The following is a 19,879-nucleotide window of genomic DNA, read 5'->3' as shown; positions in this document are numbered from 1 at the left end:
TGCTGCCGAGTGTCCGTGGGGGGGATTCTCGGCGCTCCTGCATTCGCATCACTCCCTGACACACACAGAGACACGCGCCCGTACGCACGCACGGGCAGTTTCCGCAAACTTATTTCCGTGCCCAGCCCCCTCCCATGCGGGACCCTGGCGGCAGGGGCCAGAGCCACCCACGTTAGCCGGGTCCCTTGATAGAAGAAGACTCGACTCGACCCCCACCATAGGGAAACTGTACCTTGAGCCAGGCCAAGAAGGCCCCCACTAGCCCCAAAGAAGGGCCTTCCCCGTCCCTGAGAGCACATCACTGGGTCAGCAAGGGATGGTCCCTTCAGACGCTAGGAATAGCAGGATCCATGTCCTAAGGAGGGGTCACTGATTCCTGACTCCATCCCACTCCCCCTGAACCTCTAAAGGGTTTTGTTGTTGTTGTTTTGTTTTTTGTCTTATAGGGAACACTCCTTTGCCAGCATCAGGGAACAAGCTGGGAGTATGTGTCCTCCATATATATCTCTGATGGGAGAGACCCCTCTTTCCTCCAGAGCTCCGCCTCAGGGCCTCGGCCCTCACTAGCTGCCAGGGTGGGCAGAGGGCCAGGACACACTCAGGGACCTCAGACCAAGAGGGGCTCTGGGAGGGCTAAGGGTAAGCTGTGGACAAGCAGCAGCTGGTGGGTGAACCCTGCATGACTGGAGCCTGGGAAGGATACTCAGCTGCCAGGTCGGGAGAGGTTCTGTGAGCAGGAGGTGTAGAGCCAGGGTGCTGTCCCAGGCCACCCAGCCTCTTAATAACATCTCCTTTTGTATATGTGAACTTTTCAGGAAAAGGAAAACATTTACTCTATTTTAATGGTCCTACTTAGCGATGGAGGGCCACAACTGGTAATGAAGGTCCTCAAGGAGCAATTAAGGCTCCAGCCACCAAGGCTGGGTCTTGGGAGAACCCAGGGCTTTGGACATTGCCCCAAAAGGGAGCTCCAGCAGGTGGGGCAGACTGAAGCTGATGCAGGGTCCTGGACAAGAGGTTACTTAGAATCCAGATTCCTGACTCAACACCCACCTCTCTCAAAGCTAAGGTGAAGCTAAAGGTTTTAGCAGTTGGTGTTGGTGACTAGCTGAATGAATTAATTGAAGGTGGATGGTATGTCAGGCAGCCCTTCCATGGAGCAGCATTCTGTGCAGAGGAGCGCAGGGACAGCATGTGTTGTATGTCAATCGCTATTTTAACATTGACAGTGGTCAGTTGTACAATAAAATAGTCTGATTTCTTGTCCTATCATGGCCCACAATTCAATTTTTAAGTTTTTTTCTGGAGTTTTCTTGGCCAAGAGAGGGACTATTTAGTTGGTTGAGGGGGTTAAGATTTTTCTTTTGGTTTTTAGTGCCAGGGAGGACCCAGATAGACAGGAGTCGGAACCTCCTCCCTCAGGACAAGAAAGCAGCTGTAAGAGGAGCCTGTGCAAAGGCCCTGTGGCACACAGGAGAGGGGCTGGGAAGAGGCAGGGCCCTGGTGTAGGCAGTAGGCTAAGATTTAAGATCTAAATTTACAGCTGTCATCCTCCTTTGTCGCTCTGTTCTCCAGATGTCTGCGGAAAGGAAAGGCCATGTAACACGTGATTTTTAAAGACAGCATCTATAATCTGACAAAGCCTGTAGCTGGCAGGCCCCCAGTGGCCCATTTACAGACTGGTGGGGCCATGTGGATAGCGGGAGGGACATTTTCCACCTGAAGGTCTTCAAAGGAAACATCTTCCCACTGTTCCCCACCCCTGGGCCCCCCTGAGAACATGCTGGCACTGTTCTTGTAGGGCTCACTATCCCCTGGGCTGAAGCCACTGGCTTTTGTGCTCTTGGTGTCCCAGGGGACTGATGTCTACATGCCTTGAACATGGTCATTCCTCACACTGGGACATCTGTCAGCCTGAAGATGACGCAGCTGAGGCCCAAGTTTGCTCAGTGGAGAGGGAGACCACCTCAGTGCGATGCAGGAGGCTCTCCATTGAGAAAGGAAATGAAATAGCAGATTGTAAATTGATATGAGAGGAGAAAATTGCATTAAAAACAAACTGTGATACACTCACATCACTAAAAAGGAATGTTAAAAAGAGAGATGAAGCATAGGACAATTTGGAAATTGGCATTAAAATTGTTTAATTAAACTGTACAGAGTGTTCAGATTTTTTTTTAAATTCTCCAGGCCTCTGGAAAATTTGGTTCTGGTTTTTGCTATTTCCTTTGTTTCTAAGGGCAAAGCTTTTCCTTGACAAAGAGCTGGGGTGAGAGACAAGTGACCCATTCATTCAGCCACCCTGAAGGTGGGGTGGGCTCCTTGAGGACCTCCCAGGGGTCTCAGCCTCTCTCACACTGCTCAGGAGAAGGATGGCACCCAGGATGGTAGGGTCTGGCATGGCATTGAGGGGGCTAGTGTGTCCCTAGGGAAGCACTTGGTCCTTGGCACTGGGGGCTGTGATCCTGGGTGTCAGGCAGCCTTTCCAGTATTGCAGCTGGGCTGTGGGCAGTGGGCAGTGCAGCCACCTCTGTCATGGCATTGGGCACCTGTCCAGCTCAGGACCTGAGCAGCATCTTCTGCACCCTCCCCCCAGCCCTAGTACTCTGTGTCCAGGGCACTCTGTCCACCTTAGGCAGCTGCATCTCCCAAGGCTGCTCCCTCCTGTTTATGTGGCCTCTTTCCAGTGTCCCTCCCCTCCGAAATGCCTAGCAGGTGAGCAAGCTGTAACACAGTGACCCCAGGGGCTCAGAGAGGGGAAGGGAGTCCCTCAGTGGGTGAGTGGCCACAGCCAGGTGCTGGCAGTGGGGCAGGCATGAAGCTTGAGGTCTCCCTGGTAACACTGAGTGACTCTGGGGCCCCACACCCAGCTGGGGTTGGCCACTGGGATCTCAGCTTCCATTACGTTTTTTGGGGGAAGGACAGTAGGGTCCAGTGTGACATCAAGGGGATTGGCATGTCTGGCCCCCGCCCAGGTGCCCCACTTTCCTGCTGTGGATGGTTCACTGGTCTGGTGCATGGTCTGCTTCAAGCTGGACCAAGGGCTGGGCGGACAGAGTGCAAGACTCAGCTGCCATGTGTCTCTGCCTGGTGTCCAGTAGGGATCCCTTCTCCCAGCCAGCTCTGGCATCCTGCTGCTACCTGTGACCTGTAGATCCACCTGCAGTGCCAGGGCCAGTCTCCGCATGGATCAGCCTTCAGGGCAGGAGGCAAGGACTCATCAACATAGGCCTGGGCTCCTCCTGGCCAAGATACCTGTAGGCACCTCACTCCCAGCCCCACATCTGCCCTGGCTGAGCATCCTCTGCCTTCACCCTAGCTCAAAGGCCACCCTTGAGTCTGTGGTAACCCACATGGAGATACCAGCTTGACCAGCTATGGGGCAGCGGTATCCCTGGGGACCCTCTCCCAGCCCCTAGGACCAAGAACAAACTGGGGCAGGAGCACCTTGTCTCCACAGTGTGTTGCAGACAGACTCGGAGTAACACGTGGCTCCTCTTAGTGGTCCTGCAGATCAGCCTACTCTGTACCTGAGCACGTCCCAAATAAGAATTTTTGTGTCTGTGTCGGCTGCTTCCACCCCCAGCTTGGCCTAGCTCCTCTGCTTCCTGCCCACTGGGCAGTGCTGGGCCACAGACAGGAAGAGGACAGTGCCCGGTTTCAGGCCCCCTCAAGTCTCAGGCTCAGAAAGGACATAGTCCATTGGACTCAGAAGCCTAGGGGTGGAGCCGCTGACTTAGCAGATAAGAATATGGACTGCCTGGTTAACTTCAAATTATGGACCAACAGCGAATAATCTCAGTATGAATATGTCCCATGCAATATTTGGGACATAGTTACACTAAAAAATTTGCTTATATCTGAAATTAAAATTTAACTGGGTGTCCTGTATTTTGCTTGGTGACCCGAACAGGCAGCAGGAGGTGAGATTTGGTGGGTCTGTAGCCACCATGCTGGTTCCGGCATGTCTTAGTGTGTGTAGATTGCTGTAACAGAACACCGCAGACTGGGCAGCCTGTGAGCAACGAAAACTTATTCTTCACAGTTCTGGAGTCTGGAAGTTCCAGATCAAGGCACCTCAAGGTGAGGTCCCTGTGAATCCACACCAGCTCTTCCCCTCTGCATCCTCCTGTGGTGGACAGAACGTTGCCTGGGTCCCTTCCTCTTCTGTAAGGACACTGACCTCACCACAGGGGCCCAGACATCATCTCCTCAAGGCAGAAGATGAATTGAGGGGAACACAGACTTTCAAACTATAGCAGGTGCCCATCCTAGGAGCACTGCAGTGCACTTAGAAATAGGGTACATGGGTGGGTGGGGTGGGGGGGTGGTAGCCTGGCCAGCACTGTGCAAGCTGCTGGGCTCACTAGCCCCAGGACATCTTCCCAGGACACATTGGGGCATGGGGGAGTCAGGGCTATAAAGTGGCCTTAGGATGGCCCCACTGAGCCCCCAGACTCTGAAAACAGGCTACCCTGAAGCTCAGAAGATTTTAGACCTTTATTCTGCAATGAAAACACCAAAAGACCCTCTGGGGAATGAACAGGTGGGTCTTCTTTGCCTGTGCCTGGCGTACTGTAAGTGCTAAATAAGTGTGTGCTGACAGGATGGCTGAGGGATTGGACCAGAATATGAAGGAATTCTTGGAACACACAAGCCCTCACCTGTGGTGGGAGTGGTGGGTGACCCTGTACCATAGAGGGCCTGATGGCCTCCAGGTGGGAGCCCATGCCCTTTCCCAGGGCCCTTAGTCCAGAACTCATGGCATTTCATTGTCTAGAGTTTTAACTCAGTAATAATCTTAAAAGTTTAAATATTAACTGATTAAAATCTGTGATAGAACTGGGGAAAGCACTGTGTTTCAGTGGCATCCAGATGCCCCGAGTCACTCGGTGCATAGCTGTCCTTCACTGTCACCTGTATAGGCCAGGGTCAGAGAGAGCTTCTGGGTCAGTAGGACTGTGCGTGAGGTCCTGGGGTGCAGCAAAAGGAGGGAGAATTGGGTCTTTTTCAGGCCCTGCACACATGTGCCTAGCTGTGTGCCCTTGGACAAGTGTCTCGGCCTCTTGGAGCTTTAAATTTCCTTTTCTGGAAAATAAATTCTGCATCAAATGAAGGTGGTGATGAACAGCAGCTGCTCCAACAACTAGATGTGCAGCCACCACACAGCCCAGCGAACCTGCTCCTGGGTTTGACCATGAGAAAGGAGAACGTGTCCACACAGAAACTCATGCTTGAATGTACCAAGCGGTATTATTCACAAACAGCCAAAAGGTAGAGAAAACCCAAATATCCAAGAGACAAGTGGATAAACACAACGTGCTTTCTCCGTGCAGTGGAATATTATTCAGCCATAAGAAGAAATGAAATTCTGGCACTTGTGAAGGGACCTTGGAGACATTATGCTAAGTGAAATAAGCCAGACACAAATGGACAAATATTGTATGATTCCATTTACATGAAATTTCCAGAATAGGTAAATCTGTAGAGACAGAACAAAGATTGGTGGTTGCCAGGGCATGGGGAGAGGAGAAATGGGGGAGGGGTGACTGCTGACAGGTAGGGGCCCAGCCAGAGGGTGACCTGGGGGGGCAGGAGCCAGGCATGGAAGTGTGGAGTAGATAGGTGGGCTAGGCAGCAGGGCCTCAGCCCTCCCTCAGCATCCTGGGGGTGGGGCTGGGGCCTCACATTGGGCAGGGTGGGGGTGGACACACAAGATTCAACCTTTGGGCCCTAAATTAGTCAGGACACCCTATTGGATGCCCGGAGGGCAGGAAGCCAAGGGGGATGTGGGCTGACCTGGGGATGGGGGATAGTGTGAGCACCTCCAAGACTTTGAAGGGGCGGGGGAGTCGACACCCACCTGATTTCTGCACAGTCCCCAGTTCTGCAAAGCCCCCTCTGCCTAGGGGAGGGGCTGAGCCAAGGCAGATCCAGGGGTCCCTCAAAGGCCTGTATGGGTCCTTTCTCAGAGAGAGGTCTCTAAGAGATGGAAGCAATGGGTTCCCAGATCCTGGATCCTCAGCAGGCCCCCACCTTGCCAGGGAGGGTCCGACTCTGCCCTAGCCCCTTGGAGGTCAAAGAAGGCAGAGAGGGTGACACCCATGTGGGGTACCCGGGGATAGGGCCTTTGTGGGATAGGGTCAGGCAGGATCCTTGGGGCACAGACTCCTGTCCTGTGCTTAGTGGTGACCCCCCACCCTGTACCTTTAGCTAGAACTGGACAGGACATGAGACCAATGTAGGCTACAGAGATGCTAGGCCCAGCTGGGAGGCACTTTGATTCCTGTCTCCTTTTATGCATTCACCCCGGGGAATGTTTTTTATCTTTATGGTTAGCTGGGTTAAGTCATCAACTGTCAGATATTTGAACATCTCTTTCCCAAGGGATGCCCCAGTCTGGCTGTGACAAAGGTCACACCCCAGAGCCCCCAGCTGTGCATTGGCAGGTTTCAGTGACAGAAGCCTATACTGCCCATCCGGCCCCCTGGAGGACTGCATGTTAGCAGGGAGGCCACGGCTGGACGGCTCCAACAGCAACTGTATTAATATAATTTATTGCAAATCCTTTGTGCTTTGTTTAATGCTCTGCTGATTCCACTTGATACTGGATTCCCTGGTGCGCCCTCTAGGCTGTGTCTCTGGCACCTAGCAGTTTGCAGGGAGGGGGAGTGCACCCATCGCTGGGCAGGCAGGCAGGGCAGCCCACCCACCTTTAGCAGGATTGCCCAGGGCTCCAGGGCAGCACACACTGGCCCTCCACACTTGGGGTGCCCGCCAGGAGGCTATGGCTCACCCCAGTACAGCCAGCATCCCCATTCAGGACACCTCCCTTCCCTGGAAAGACTGGTCTTGGAGCACTGACCTCTGACAGGTGGCAAGGGCAGTCTCCCTCCTGGGGAGACTCATGGTGCCCTAGACCCAATTTCTCTGCTCCTTCTGCCCTGTGGCATCCAGAACACACACAAGGCTACATTGTGGACACCTAGGCCAGAGCTGGCTTCAGGATAGCACCTTGGACATGAGAATGAGGGCATTGGCAAGCTAAGAACCATGAAAAGAAAGGTCTGTCCTCCTGTTCCTGTCAGAAGTGGAGGCAGGTGTGTTGGCCCCCAGCCTGGCAGCAGCCTGGCTGTCAGGGATCTCCAGGGTCCTCGGACCTCACAGCAGGCTGGGCAGGGAGATTGAGTGGTACCAGCAGGGACCTCAGCATGTGTCTCCTTTCTCACCCCTCCTGAAAAGTGGGGCCACCTCTTGGGGCTGGGGAAGGGAAGGGTGAAGTGTGTGATGGGCAGAGGGCAGGATCCAAAGTCCAGTTGATATTCCAACAGTGTGGATCTCCCAGGCTGGGTGGGCCACATGTTTCCCCACTTAGGCTCACCTGGAGTCTGGGGCCAAATTTGTGGGTCCTGGCATTTCAGGGCAAGGGGTATCTGAGCCTAAGAGCCCCAGTGGTCATTCATTTCACCTAGGACCTGGAGTGGCCTGCAAGCCCCCAAATCCATGTTGTTTTACCTCAAGGAAATGGGGGCCAGTGCAAAGCCAGCCTCTTGTCACTCTGCCCGGCAATGAGTTTGAGCACACGGGTCTGTCTAGCCTGGCTGTGCAGGGGGCATACTTGGCTCTGGGCAGGACAAGAAAGGTGGGCTGTCTACAGGGCTCAGTGAGGCAGGAACCCCAAAAGTGTTTCACACTAGAGACCCCAGGAAAGCACCCTTCCCGGCAGGGTGGGCCTAGGAGCACTGAGGGGCAGCAGAGGAGCAGAGGATGGGGCCAGGCTCACCCCAGACTCTGGACATCAGTGCAGGGCCCTGGACCTAGGACCATCCCCCGAGTGAGTCCTGCTGGTGAGTCTGGGTCCCTACCACGTGTCAGCTACCCTGCCTCTCTCCCACAGGGCCCTCCTCTACACAGGGCCTTTCTGGTGCTCACGGAACCTGCTGCTGCTCTCAAGGGATAGCTCTTCTGACCCCAGAAGATCTTGCTGCACCAGCTGGTGCTCAGTGCTGGCCCTCTCCCCTCAAGCTGCAGAACGTGCTCCTCTCCCCATAGCCCTGCACGAGAGAGGGCTGGGGTTGGCTAGGATGGACCTGAGGACAAGATACCGTGGTCCCCCCTGAGTTTCACCTTGGGAGTCTGGGGGGCTACTCCACTGATCCAGGAGGGGCCCAGCCTGTTTTGATCTACAGAGGGGCATGTTCCTGGGGTCCCCCAGCTGCTGCACTGGGGGGCGGGCAGTGTGAGGTCTCCTGTGCACTACAGGCTGCACAGGTCTGGGTAACCTGCCATGCAGCTCAACCTGGGGAGGGCCCCTGAGGGCGGCTTTTCCTGGCCTTGGGGTCAAGGGGTGGCCAGGCCATCTGTGTGAAACCCAGCTTGGCCAGCTCCAGGCACCTGCCCATGGTGCAGAAAGGCTCTCAGCACAAGGTCATGGCCTATGATGGGTTTAATGGCAGCCCTAAAAAAAATATGTCCACATCCTAATCCTGGAGCCTGTGACTATGGCCTTGTTAGGAAATTGGGTCCTTGCAGATGTGATTAAGTGAGAGATCTCAGGATGAGATCATCCTGAATCTTCTAAGTAGGCCCTAAATCCTATGGCAGGTGACGCATCCACAAGCCAAGGAGTGCCCAAGGTTAGCAGGACCCAGCAGAGCTGGGGAGGAGCAAGGGACAGTTCTCGGAACCCAGAGGCCAGCCCTGCTAACACCTCAGTTCCAGACTTCTGGCCCCCAGACCTGCAGGAGAACACGTTTCTGCTGTTATAAACACTCAGTTTGTGGTGAGTTGTTATGGCAGCCACTGAAACAAGGCCCAGCCCAAGTCAGTCCTGAGATGGTGAAGATGGAGATGTGGCCACGTGAGTCCTCTCTGTTCTCTTGGCAATATAGGCAGCTCCTGCCTCACAGCAACACTCAATAGGCCTCGCACCCTGAAGAATGCTGGGGGTCCCCATACCCCTACCCAGCCCCACCCTGTAGGTTTCAACCTGGATCCTACCCATTTCCTGGGCCTCCTTCCTGATGAATCACATCCCTCCCTGTGACTACAGAGCATGGTCTCTCAGCCCCAGGGGGACCCCAGCAGTCTGTCCCCACTTAGGTGTTCTCCTTCTTCCCTCCATGACAGGCTTGGGGACCCCAAGGGGCAGAAGACGGGCTCATTGCTCATAAACTGTGGAGATAGAGCCAACCAAGAACAGGAGAGCCATGGCATGTGGCAAGCTCAAGGGGCTGTCCATCTATTTGTTCATCTACCCATCTATCCATCTGTCTATTCATCCATCCTTCTGTCTGTTCATTCGTTCACCTGTTCATTCATTTGTCCATTTATTCATTCTGCCCAAGGCTGGAGAGAGAACCTGGCTATACCAGACCCTGGCCTCTATTCCCGTGGGCTTGCAGTCCTCTCTCCCCTAATGGGCAGGCAGACAGTGGGCACATGCCACACTGGTAAGGAATGAGATGCTATAGGGGATACCCGCAACGTGTGAGGAGATGCAGGCCGGGGGCAGGCTTGTCCAGGAGGTAGCTGAGCTGGGAGCAGAGGCTGAGCTGGGAGCCAGGCGAGCTTTCCTGGGAGAATAGCATGTGTAAAGGCCCTGAAGTAGGAAAAGCCTGGAAAGAGGGCCTGACCTGCAGAAGGGGGCCATGGGGAGAGGGCACCCTTATCCTGGGCAGGGTTTAGGGGGCCCCAGCTAACTCTGGTGCCCCAGCCCCTGTGAATTGGCCACCCCTTTCCCTGTTGCACCGATGAGGTCTAGGCTGGTTGTCAGGTGAGAGCTGCAGTCCCAGATGCTTCACCTTGTGCTCAGCTCCACCCCGTGTCAACCTCCCCACACAAAGTCGGTGAGGGAGCAGCCGTGGACCAGGCCTTACCAGTGTAGTGGGCCACTACACCCATTCTGAGGGGCTTTGAAGGTTGACCCTGGCTAATGAGGAACCTCTCCCTTAAAACAACAGGACTGATTTAGGTTGTCTGCTCCCAGGCCAGGTCTATCTTTAGCCCGCGTGTGACAAGAGCAGCTCTCCTGGACCCTCTGGGCTCTGCAGAAGCTCAGAGCCAGCCCCTTCTCCCACCTAGCCTGCAGGGTCTGTTCCCAGCCAAGCTCTGCACTCTGTGAGGGTAGGGGGTTGCTGCAGCTCAGCACCGGCAGGACAGAATCAGAGTCTGTCCTGAGGGCAACTCTCAGGACCTTAGAGGCAAGACCTCCCTGCAGAGCAGTGAAGCTTGGAGCCCAGGTTTTCCCACCTTCTGCCACCTTCTGTCCTCCTCCAGTGGCCTAGCGGGGACCAGTCAGTCTTCAGGGAGGCAGAAGAATGGTGGAGGAGGGCAGCACACATCCCCATGCTCCTACCTAGATGTGCTTCCCCCACAAGTTCTGTCTCCTTCCTGTTCCTCCAACCTCCTCCTGGAGACCTGGGCTCTCGGCTCACCCCAGGATCCCTGATGCCCCGCTCTGGCCAATAGAAAATCTGCACCTCAAGGCCTTTATCAAAAAAATATATGTAATATGAAAGTTATTCTAAAATGTACCATCCAGTGACATTTACCATACTCATGTTGCACAGCTATCACCTGTGTCTAGTTTTAGGCATTTTCATCATCCTGCCATCACAGTCACACCCCGCTCCGCCCTGCCCTGGCCACTTTTAATCTGCTTCCTGTGTCAATGGCTTTGCCTGTTCTGGACATTTCACAGAAATGCAATCACACGATGTGAGGCGTTTGGTGTCTGGCTTGTTTCACTGAGCATCGTGTCCTCCAGGTCTGTCCACAATGAAGCGCATATCGGTGCTTCCTTCCTTCACGTGGCTGAATCACATCTGCTGCGTGGGTGGACTGCATGGTGTTTGTCCTCTCCAGCACGTGTTTTAAAATCAGTGTCATGGAATAATAATTGACCATAATAGCTGCACACGAGTGAAGGGCACGCTTTGCTGCGTGGTGACGTGGTGCTCCCCATGGAGCACCTTCCTCCCACCAGTCACTGGGATGAGAGTGGTGACTGCCAAGCCCTCCACACTGGGACAGGTGCTGCCCCACAGGAGGGTGGCTGCCAGCACCCAGATATCCCCAGGACGAGGAGCCAGCGCAGGTGGAAGGGAGGCGGGCAGCTTCCTATGAGCACCAGTCCCCACTTCCCCCAGCTACCTGCACAGGCAGGTGACAGGGCCTGTGCTCAGAGGGCCCTACTGGTTAGCACTCTGTTATATGGAGATTCTGAATACTGCTGCTTTTTTTTTTTTGTTTGAGACAGGGTCTTGTTCTGTCTCCTAGACTAGAGTGTACCGGTGTTGTCACAGCTCACAGCAACCTCAAACTTCTAGGCTCAAATGATCCTCCTGCCTCAGCTTCCGGAGTAGCTGGGACTACCTGGCTAATTTTTCTACATTTTAGTAGAAACAGGGTCTCACTCTTGCTTACAATGGTCTTAAATTCCTGAGCTGAAGTGATCCTTCCTTCTCAGCTTCCCAGAGTGCTGGGATCATAGAGTGTAACCACTGGCCATGAGGTTCTGAGTACATTTGACAAAGAGCCTGTATTTTCATTCTGAGAACTGTGACTGGCCCCAAGTCTGGAGGTTGTTCCCTGATCCCATGGGATTCAGGACCCATGAAGCCCTCCCCTTGGGAGCCCTTCAAGCCCTGAGCCCCAGGCCTCCAGTTTTGCAGTCTTTCTCCCCTGACACTGTTGGGCTGACTATTATAGTTCAGCTCTCTGCAAAGACCTCAGGCCATTGCATAGCACATCCAGGTATGACAGAATGGCAGTGGTGCTAGACCCAAGCCCTGTGATTCCCAGCTCCTAGATGTACCCCACATTCTCTGAGGCTGTGATCATGAAGAAGGACCTCACGCCAATCTTGCTGTGTTCTCAAAAGCTAGGATGTCACCACCACAGAAGTGGGGCAGCTCTGGCTTGTTGAGAGCTTGGGGCTTTGTCACCCCCATGGGAGGCTCATTGTAGGAACCACCCCAAAAGCTAAGGCACTGGGTGTAGATATTGCCTAGAAATGCAGACAGCCCATAGGGAAGGCCCCAGAAAGCTACCAGCCCCCAGAACCCTCCTGGGCACCTCCTGCTTAGGTAGTCAAAAAGATTAGCCCCAAGGAGAGGTAGGGCATCCTATATTATTGATCTTAGGGATTCCCCCTTCCCATGCCCCACATGAGCTGCCCTCACCCAGCTGCCTCTCAGAAACTTCCAGCAGCCCTGCTCTGAGGATGATTGGGAAGGACCCCCACCCAGAACCTATCGCAGCCTAACTGGCTATTCTGAATGTCTGACTCAGTGGGGTGCATGGCTGGCTGCAATGTCTTCTTCCCAGTGAAAGTGGGAGCCATTTATACCTCCAGATGAGCCAGCAGTGATGATCAGTCATCAACACTTTAGTATGAATTTGTGTGTCAGACTTTGAGGTCATAGCTCAGAGGCTGGGGGTGGGGGAGAACTGGAGAAACTGGCCTCAGTGAGGGCAAAAGGTGAAATAGGGGCTGTAAGGTGTGAGGAGGGTTATTACTGTGGTCCAAACAGCTTGTCGTCCTTCTTTGCATGCCCAGGATCTGCGGTGAGGTGCTGAACAGAGCAGGAAGTCCAGGACAGCCCTGGTCTCTGGCTGGAGCAGGTGAGAGGATGGTGGTGCCATTTGTTAAGGGGACATCAGAGAAGAAGGAACATTTGAGTAGATGAGGGAGCTTCAGAGGCTTCAAGGGCCTGGGGATGAACACATGAAGAGGTGGGTCCCACTGGAGGTTGGCTCCCCTAGGAGCAGACTCGGAGAGGTGGATTTTCACCCAGGCAGCTACAGCAGATGTGGGCAGTGGGATCAGTCCTGCTGGGACCCTACGAAGTCACCCTGTGGATGTTGAGGGGGCATGGCCTGGCGAGGCTGCAGGTGGCAGTTCTCATTCTCCTGATACCCCTGGAACTGGCGCTTGGTCTTCCCACCATGCCTGGCCAAAACCTCCTCAGTCTGTCCCTCTGCCCCAGGCAAGGCTTCACCTCCATACAGGGCACCTCTGAGTCCACCTCCAGGATTAGGAGCCCCATTGGACCCTGCTCCCCTCCCAGCCCAGCCCGGCATATGGCAGGTTCCATGCTGGGAACCCCATGGTGAGTGGTGCTGGGGGGAGAGGCAGGAGTGCCCCTTTCAGGTGTCAGTGTTCCCTCTCTCCCCCAACCCTCTACTGCGGCCCCATGCACCATGGTAATCCCCCCACCCTGGGCTCCAGATAGCCACGATAGAACTAAGGATTTTCTTTTCCCACTTTTTACTAGTAAATCAGCCTTTAACTGTTGAAGGTGACAGGAATACAAAAATACCTTTTTCCTACTTTAAGAAGTGTTCTTGAGGTGAGGCCGGTGAGCGTCTGTCAGGAGGATCACGTGCTTGGTCCTCACTCTGGGACTCCACTACCTGGGGGGGTGGGAATGAACCTCTCATCTGTTGGCCTTCACCTCTCTCTCTGTCGGCCTCTGAGTTGCCTACAGGGTACACAGGATGGTCCTTGCTAAGTTAATCAAATTCCCCACCACCACAGAGCCAGCAGCCTGCAAGACCCACAGCTGTTTCCTCCTTACCTGAGTGCAAGAGTTCAAGCTGATCCAGAGGCATGGAGATGTCTTAGCACATCTCTCCTCTGGCTCTTCTTTTCAAAGGCCACATCTTATGGGAGGAGCATTGTGAGAAGCTATAGCAACCATTAACACTTTAGTTGTGAATTAATAGCCTTCAAGCCCTTTTCCCCTCATTGATAGTGGAGAGCAGGGAGTTTAGGTGATGACAGGGGAAAGGCTACCAAGCACAGCTGGGGGCATCAGACAGTGGGAACAGTGATGCAGGGCTGGGCTAGAAACGGGGTCACAGACTCCTGCCTACAGATCAAGGCAGCCCAGCCTCAAGGAGGACCTGTCTCAGTTTGGGAAGACCTTGTCTCAGGTCTGGTGGGGCGAGGCAAGAGCAGATAAGGGTGCTTTCAGGGGATAAGGACTTGGGGTGCACCAGGGATAGACCAGGGATCCTGCAGCTACAGGGGCTGGTCACAGGCATAGTGCCCAGGTTAAGCGGGCCTCCCAGGGTAGGACCTTCCCTGAGCCAAGAGCCCATGCCCTAGTCTTAGAGGCACTTGTGGGTCTCAGTCAGGGTTGAGCTTCAGGACTGTGCTAGAGGCTCAACTTGATGACCCTCTGTGGTCCTCAACACCTGCCACAGGCTGGGCCCTTGGGATCAGGCAGTGCCTGCTGGATGGGGCCCCTGGGCAAGGAGGTCCCCAAGCAAGTCCTAAAGGATCAGGGAGGGGGCCATGAGGCCATGACAGCATGGCTTCCCCAAGTGCCCTGGCCCCACTCCTGGGGCCATCCCGAGAGGCCCTGCCAGAGAGCAGCTGCAGGCTCTGCAGAGATTTGTGCTGGGAGATACTGGAGCTTTAATTTTCCTGGATTTATGGCCTCTTTGAGACTTTATTACTGAGATAAGGATGGCAGAAAGAGGCTGTTCTCTGCCAGCCCCCTTGGGGACCTGGAGCAAATCTACAAATAAGCACCTTAGCCTTCTGTCCCTGCAGGCGTGGTAGGTGGCCAGAGGGTCCCTGGGTACCCCCAGGCCTCATGTCAGCAGGGTAGGGTCTGTTGGTCACCTCAACTGACACCTCTTACCAGGCCAGATGTCCTGGCCCAGGCTCTAGGAGTCTGCAGAGGAGGCCAGGGAAGCTGAGACACACTTGCTCGCCCAGTTCCCGCCTGCCAGCCCTGTGGGTCCTGGTTGTCACCCCATGCTGGCTATCTGTGCCTACTTCATTCCTCCCAGAGGGGCCGAGGCTAGGCTACACACACCTGGGAATGCTGGGAGGTAGGACGTGTTCTTCCAGAAGAGGTGCCATGTGAACCCCTCCCTGGGTGCAAGGGGTGGGCATCCAGTCCCACGTGCCCAGCTCAGGGAAGCATGAAAAGCCTCTCCCTTCAGATCCAACCAGACACCAATGACCAGGGAGAGGGGCCAGGCTGTGAGAGTCCAGGTGGGGAGGCCTAATCCGAATGTGGGAGTGTACGCAGGATGGGGTTGGGGGTACCAGATGGGGAGCAGCACTGGCTGGAGGAGAGTATGGTTAGCTTGGGCGAGGGATGGTGGGAACATCCTGCAGAAGAACGCAGCACCTGAGCATCCAGATGAACATCCCTGAGCTGACCTTGAGCTCTGGAGGTGAGCTGTGGCTTTGAGCCTGAGCTGGGAGGCTTCAAGGGACACTTGAAAGCATTTGAGCAGAAGAGCAGGGGGATGGAGACGGAGACATTCGTAGAGTTCAAGTGGTCAGAGACATTCGTAGAGTTCAAGTGGTCTAACACACATGCGATGGGGTCTCAGAAGCCCAAGAGCAAGAACAGAGCAGAAAAGACACTTCAAAAAATAATGCTACAATTTTCCCTGAAAAAATATACACTTGATATAATAAGCTCAATGAATCCAAACTAGGATTAATATCAAGAAATCACTCCCAAGCTCATCTTGGTCAAACTTTTAAAGTCCAGAAATGAAGAGCCTATTGTGAACATGGCTAGAGAGAAAATAAAGCTGCTTTTATTCATGGACAAGAAAGAGAGTACTTTTAGCAAATAGTGTCAGGAAACCAGATGAACATGAGGAAGGACTGTGACCCCCACCTCACACCGCACAGAGCAGAAACATTGGCCTCCAGTTAAAAGATGAAAGAAACTAGGAGGCGCTGTAAGAAATTGTAGGGAAATACCTTTGTCTTTTTGATGTTGACAAAGATTTCCCAAAGAAAACACATAAAAAGAAAAGAAAAAATTGTTAAATTGAGATTCATCCAATTAAAACATTGTGTTAATCGAGATAACACTAGTTCACATGAGCATGCCTGAAACCCCAGGTGTGGGTGGGGGATCCTCTGCTGGAAGCCCTGCCTCTGCTGTGGGGGAGGCCCAGCCCAGGGCTGTCCAGAGGGGTTAATGGGGAGGCCCCACCCCCAAGAGGACCTCCCTCAGCCAGCCTGTGTGTTTCTCTTGGCAGGCTGGCCCAGCCATGGGAGGAGCTGGAGTTGAGTGGACAAGCCCTTCACCTACTCCCACTACAGGGCAAGGAGCATGGCCTCTCTTAGGAGACAATAGATCCAAGTTCAAGACTCAAGTCAGTTGGGTGCTGCCCTTTGTTAGCCTTGGCTTTCTACCAGGTAAAGGGGTGGGGGCAGGAGGGCCGCAGGGGGGACAGTGGTCGCTCCACCTGCAGGGTTGCTTGAACACTGCACAATCTCTAGCCTGTGGAACATAGGGCACCAGAAAGACAGCAGGTACCAGCCTGCAGCTAGGCAGCCTCTCAGAGCACCCTGTCCCTGGCTGCTGCAACAAGAACCATGGACAGAGCAGCCTGAAACAACAGAGATGTGCTGTCTTGAGGTCCCTCTGATGACTGTGGGGAAGATGCTGTGGTGTCTCTTCAGCATCTGGCTGCTTCACTCCAGTCTCTAACTTCCCTCTGGATGTCTGTGTTTTCTTCCTTTCTTTTCTCTTATAAACCCCTATCATCAGATTTGGGGCCCACCCAGATAACTCAGGATGATCTGACCTCAAAATCCTTAGCTTAGTTACATCTGTAAAGACCCTTTTTCTAGTAAGGTAACATTGACAGGTGACAGGGACTAGGGTGTGGACATATCTTTTGAGGGTCTTCTATCTAACTTACCACACAGCCTGGGCTGTGGGAGTCCACTTCCCAGTCTCTATGTGCAGTGCCCTCCTCCGCCTCACCAAGGTGTTTCCTTTGTAGCATCGTCCTCAGGGAGACACTGCCCCAGGGAGATGCTATCCACTCTGAGTGTAGATCTCCTTCCTGCTGATGTCCTCGTAGTGGTGACCTCTCTATGTGCCATCTCCTTTCCCTCTCCTGGCTTTGGCTGGACAGTGGCCTTACTGATGCTTCACACCCACTAGGACAAAGCACAAAGCTTGCTCTGAGTCCTTGGAGCACACGGCTCTGAGGTGCCAACTGGTGTTTGAAGCTGTGAATTTCTTGTCCTTGCAGGTCTTTAGGGCAAGTCTGTGTGTGGCTGAGGGGCCCTGGCCCAGGACTCCACACTTTGTGGGAGTACATACCCCACATAAGGGTATGTACAAGAGTTCTGGGGCAGTAACAAGCAAAGGTTGACCTGCACATCCCAACCACCAACACATAAAAAAACTGGGTAAACCATGGTCAACACTGTTGCAGGACTTAGCTGTGTTCTCCAAAAAGGAGCAGAAATCTCCAGCAATCACAAACAAAGAAACCTGGATGCCAGGTGGTGAACCTGGTGTCTTCATCCATGGCTACCTCAGGGTTGAGGAGTGGGTTTCCCATCTCTTAACTCAATGTCTAGGGGGACATGAGACAAGGGTGTGGGTCCAGGTCTAACAGGGTTGCAATTGGGGCACCCAGAAGGCTGTGCCCTCTCACAGGGCAGACTGGGAGCAGTTGGTGCACACACTGAACTATCTGTCTCCACCTGGCCTCTGGTGAGAGAGAAAGGGGTATGCCTTGGAACTTGTCACTCTGGGCTTCACACAGGTTCAGAGTTTGAATTTATACTAACTACAAGGTCTAGAAATCCTCCAACTGAGAAGTTCATAGAAAAATTGGTCCCAAAACAGTGATACCCTAGAGTCCATGGCAGATGTGATCTGAAAGCTTCTTTGAAGGGACAACCCTTGAATCCATGTAGCCAAGGTTCCTCCACTCAAAATAAAGTTACAAGGAAACAATTCACCAAGAGGAGAGTCAGCTGGGTTGTAAGTCCCAGAATTTGAGCTCATACAAAGTCAAATGAAAAAAAAAATGGGAAGGATGTTGAATCAAGAGAAGAAATCAAAATCCTACAGGAAAAAATTAAGATATCATGGAGGAGAAATGAAACTTGATAGAGATGCCAGCTCTAATCTTTGAAGTTAAAAAGTAAGTGGATAGGTTAAATAGCCAATTGGGCATGGTTGATAAGAGAATTAGTGAATTGGAAGATAAAGATGCAAAAAATCATTCCAATGCCCAACAGGGTGGTAAAAAATGTAATACGTGAAAGAAGACATAAGAGTCCTGGAGGGTGACAACAAGGCCAAACAAGCCCCTAAAGCAAGTGTCATCAGACTATGGCCTCGTGGGATCTACCACCTGTTTTTGTAAATAATGCTTCTCTGGAACAACCTTGCTCAGTTGTTTCCACATGTCTGAAGCTGATTTCACACTACATTGACAGAGTTGAATAGCTGTAACAGAGACCACATGGCCCACAAAGCCTAAAATATTTACTATCTGGCCCTTTGCAGAAAAATTTGCTGACCTCTGCTCTAAAAGGGTTCCAGAAGGAAGGGAGAGAAAAAAAATGAGACAATCATTGAAGCATTACGGCTGAGAATTTCCAGGACCAATGAACAATGTGATATGAATCTTCAGATTCAAGAAACACACAACAAATCCCAAATAGGATAAATATGAGTAATTTCACATAAGACTCAGCAAGGTGGAGCTGCAGAGCCTCAAGTGAAGACTAGATCTTGAAGCACAGCAGAGAGTAAATACCAGTGGCTTCCTGGAATGGCATGCGGACAATTGGCAGACTCATCAGCCACGAGAGGCTGGGACACAACAGAACAATGTCCCTATAGGGCAGCAGGAGTCTGTGCTTAGCTCCCGACACCACTTTGCACTGAGGGAAAAAACAAGAGACTTGGGACAACCTGGATGTTCCACCCCTGGTGCCAGACGAAGAAAGAGACACACATGATGTTTACAAAGAAAGCAATAAAACACATTATTCAAAGATAAAAAGTACTTGAATGAACCAAGAGCTGTAATGTTCACAAATGGGAAGACTAAATGCTGTAGCGATGGCAATTCTCCCAAAAATGAACTGATGTGTCCAATGAATATTCCACCAAACACCCAACAGGTGTTTCTTGGATACTGACAAGTTGACCCTAAAATTTATCTGGATGAATAAAGAATCAAGGACAGCCAAGCCAATTTCAAGAAAGATCAATAAGGGAAGATCCCTCAATCAGATTCCAAGACTCACTATCAAGCCAAGATTATTAAAATACCAGGTGATTAACAAGCAGACGAGGAGGAGGCAGAGCAGATGGCTAGGAAGAGGCTCCACCTCCCTGATAGGACCACGGCAAGCGGTCTGGAGCCAGATCAGCAGTTGTCTGCACAGGTGACTCAGCCTTATTCTGGAGCCGCCTTGTACCTGCTCCTGAGAGCCCGTGGTTAAATGTTTAAAACATGTGAATGAGCTGCTAGTTAAACACAGCCGCTACTAACAATTAAATCATACAAACTCACATTTAGTGCTGAAGCTGAAAGAAGCTTCAGGTTAATGAATATGATTTGCTCCAGGGTGAGAAATAGTTGAACAGTGGATCTACTGGGGAAAGAGTCGTGGCCCCAGGGTTCAGCCCTGCTTGTTAGACCATAGTCACACCCAGGCTGGCTTTGGATGCAAGGGCTGGGCAAAAGTCAACAAAGGTGTTCTAGTGGAATCAATTGGCCACGTGGGGTTTATAACTAAGAGCATCACAGATTTCACTACTATTGTAAATCACGTGCACACTTGGCTTATGTTGGTACATTTATAATAAGCTGCTGCACGTGTGTAAATGCACCTGCGATTGCTCACAAAAGAGGAGTGAAAACAGCACTTTGCAAAAGGTGCATAAAGTATGCCATTTGTCTACATTTAGAAACACTAAAGCCTCGCCATGTGTGTGCAAATCTTGGGGGAGGCACACAGTTAGTGCTGTTATTGTCTTTGCTTTTTGGATTTGCAATATACATCTTATAATTTGAAAAGTGGTTTTAAACAGAAATGGGCCTTGGCTCTGAGGCCCCCTTC

The 19,879-nt window shown here is 52.6% G+C and overlaps 1 protein-coding gene across 1 annotated transcript in view; it reads right to left on the bottom strand.

The window, feature by feature from the left end:
* LOC128561610 (tryptase beta-2-like) overlaps positions 1–19,879 on the bottom strand; it is a 219,234-nt gene that overhangs the window by 94,355 nt on the left and 105,000 nt on the right. The window lies entirely within an intron of this gene.

This window comes from Nycticebus coucang, chromosome 12, assembly GCF_027406575.1.
Source record: "Nycticebus coucang isolate mNycCou1 chromosome 12, mNycCou1.pri, whole genome shotgun sequence".
Lineage (NCBI taxonomy): Eukaryota > Metazoa > Chordata > Mammalia > Primates > Lorisidae > Nycticebus > Nycticebus coucang.
This window is presented reverse-complemented; position numbering and strand designations above follow the sequence as displayed.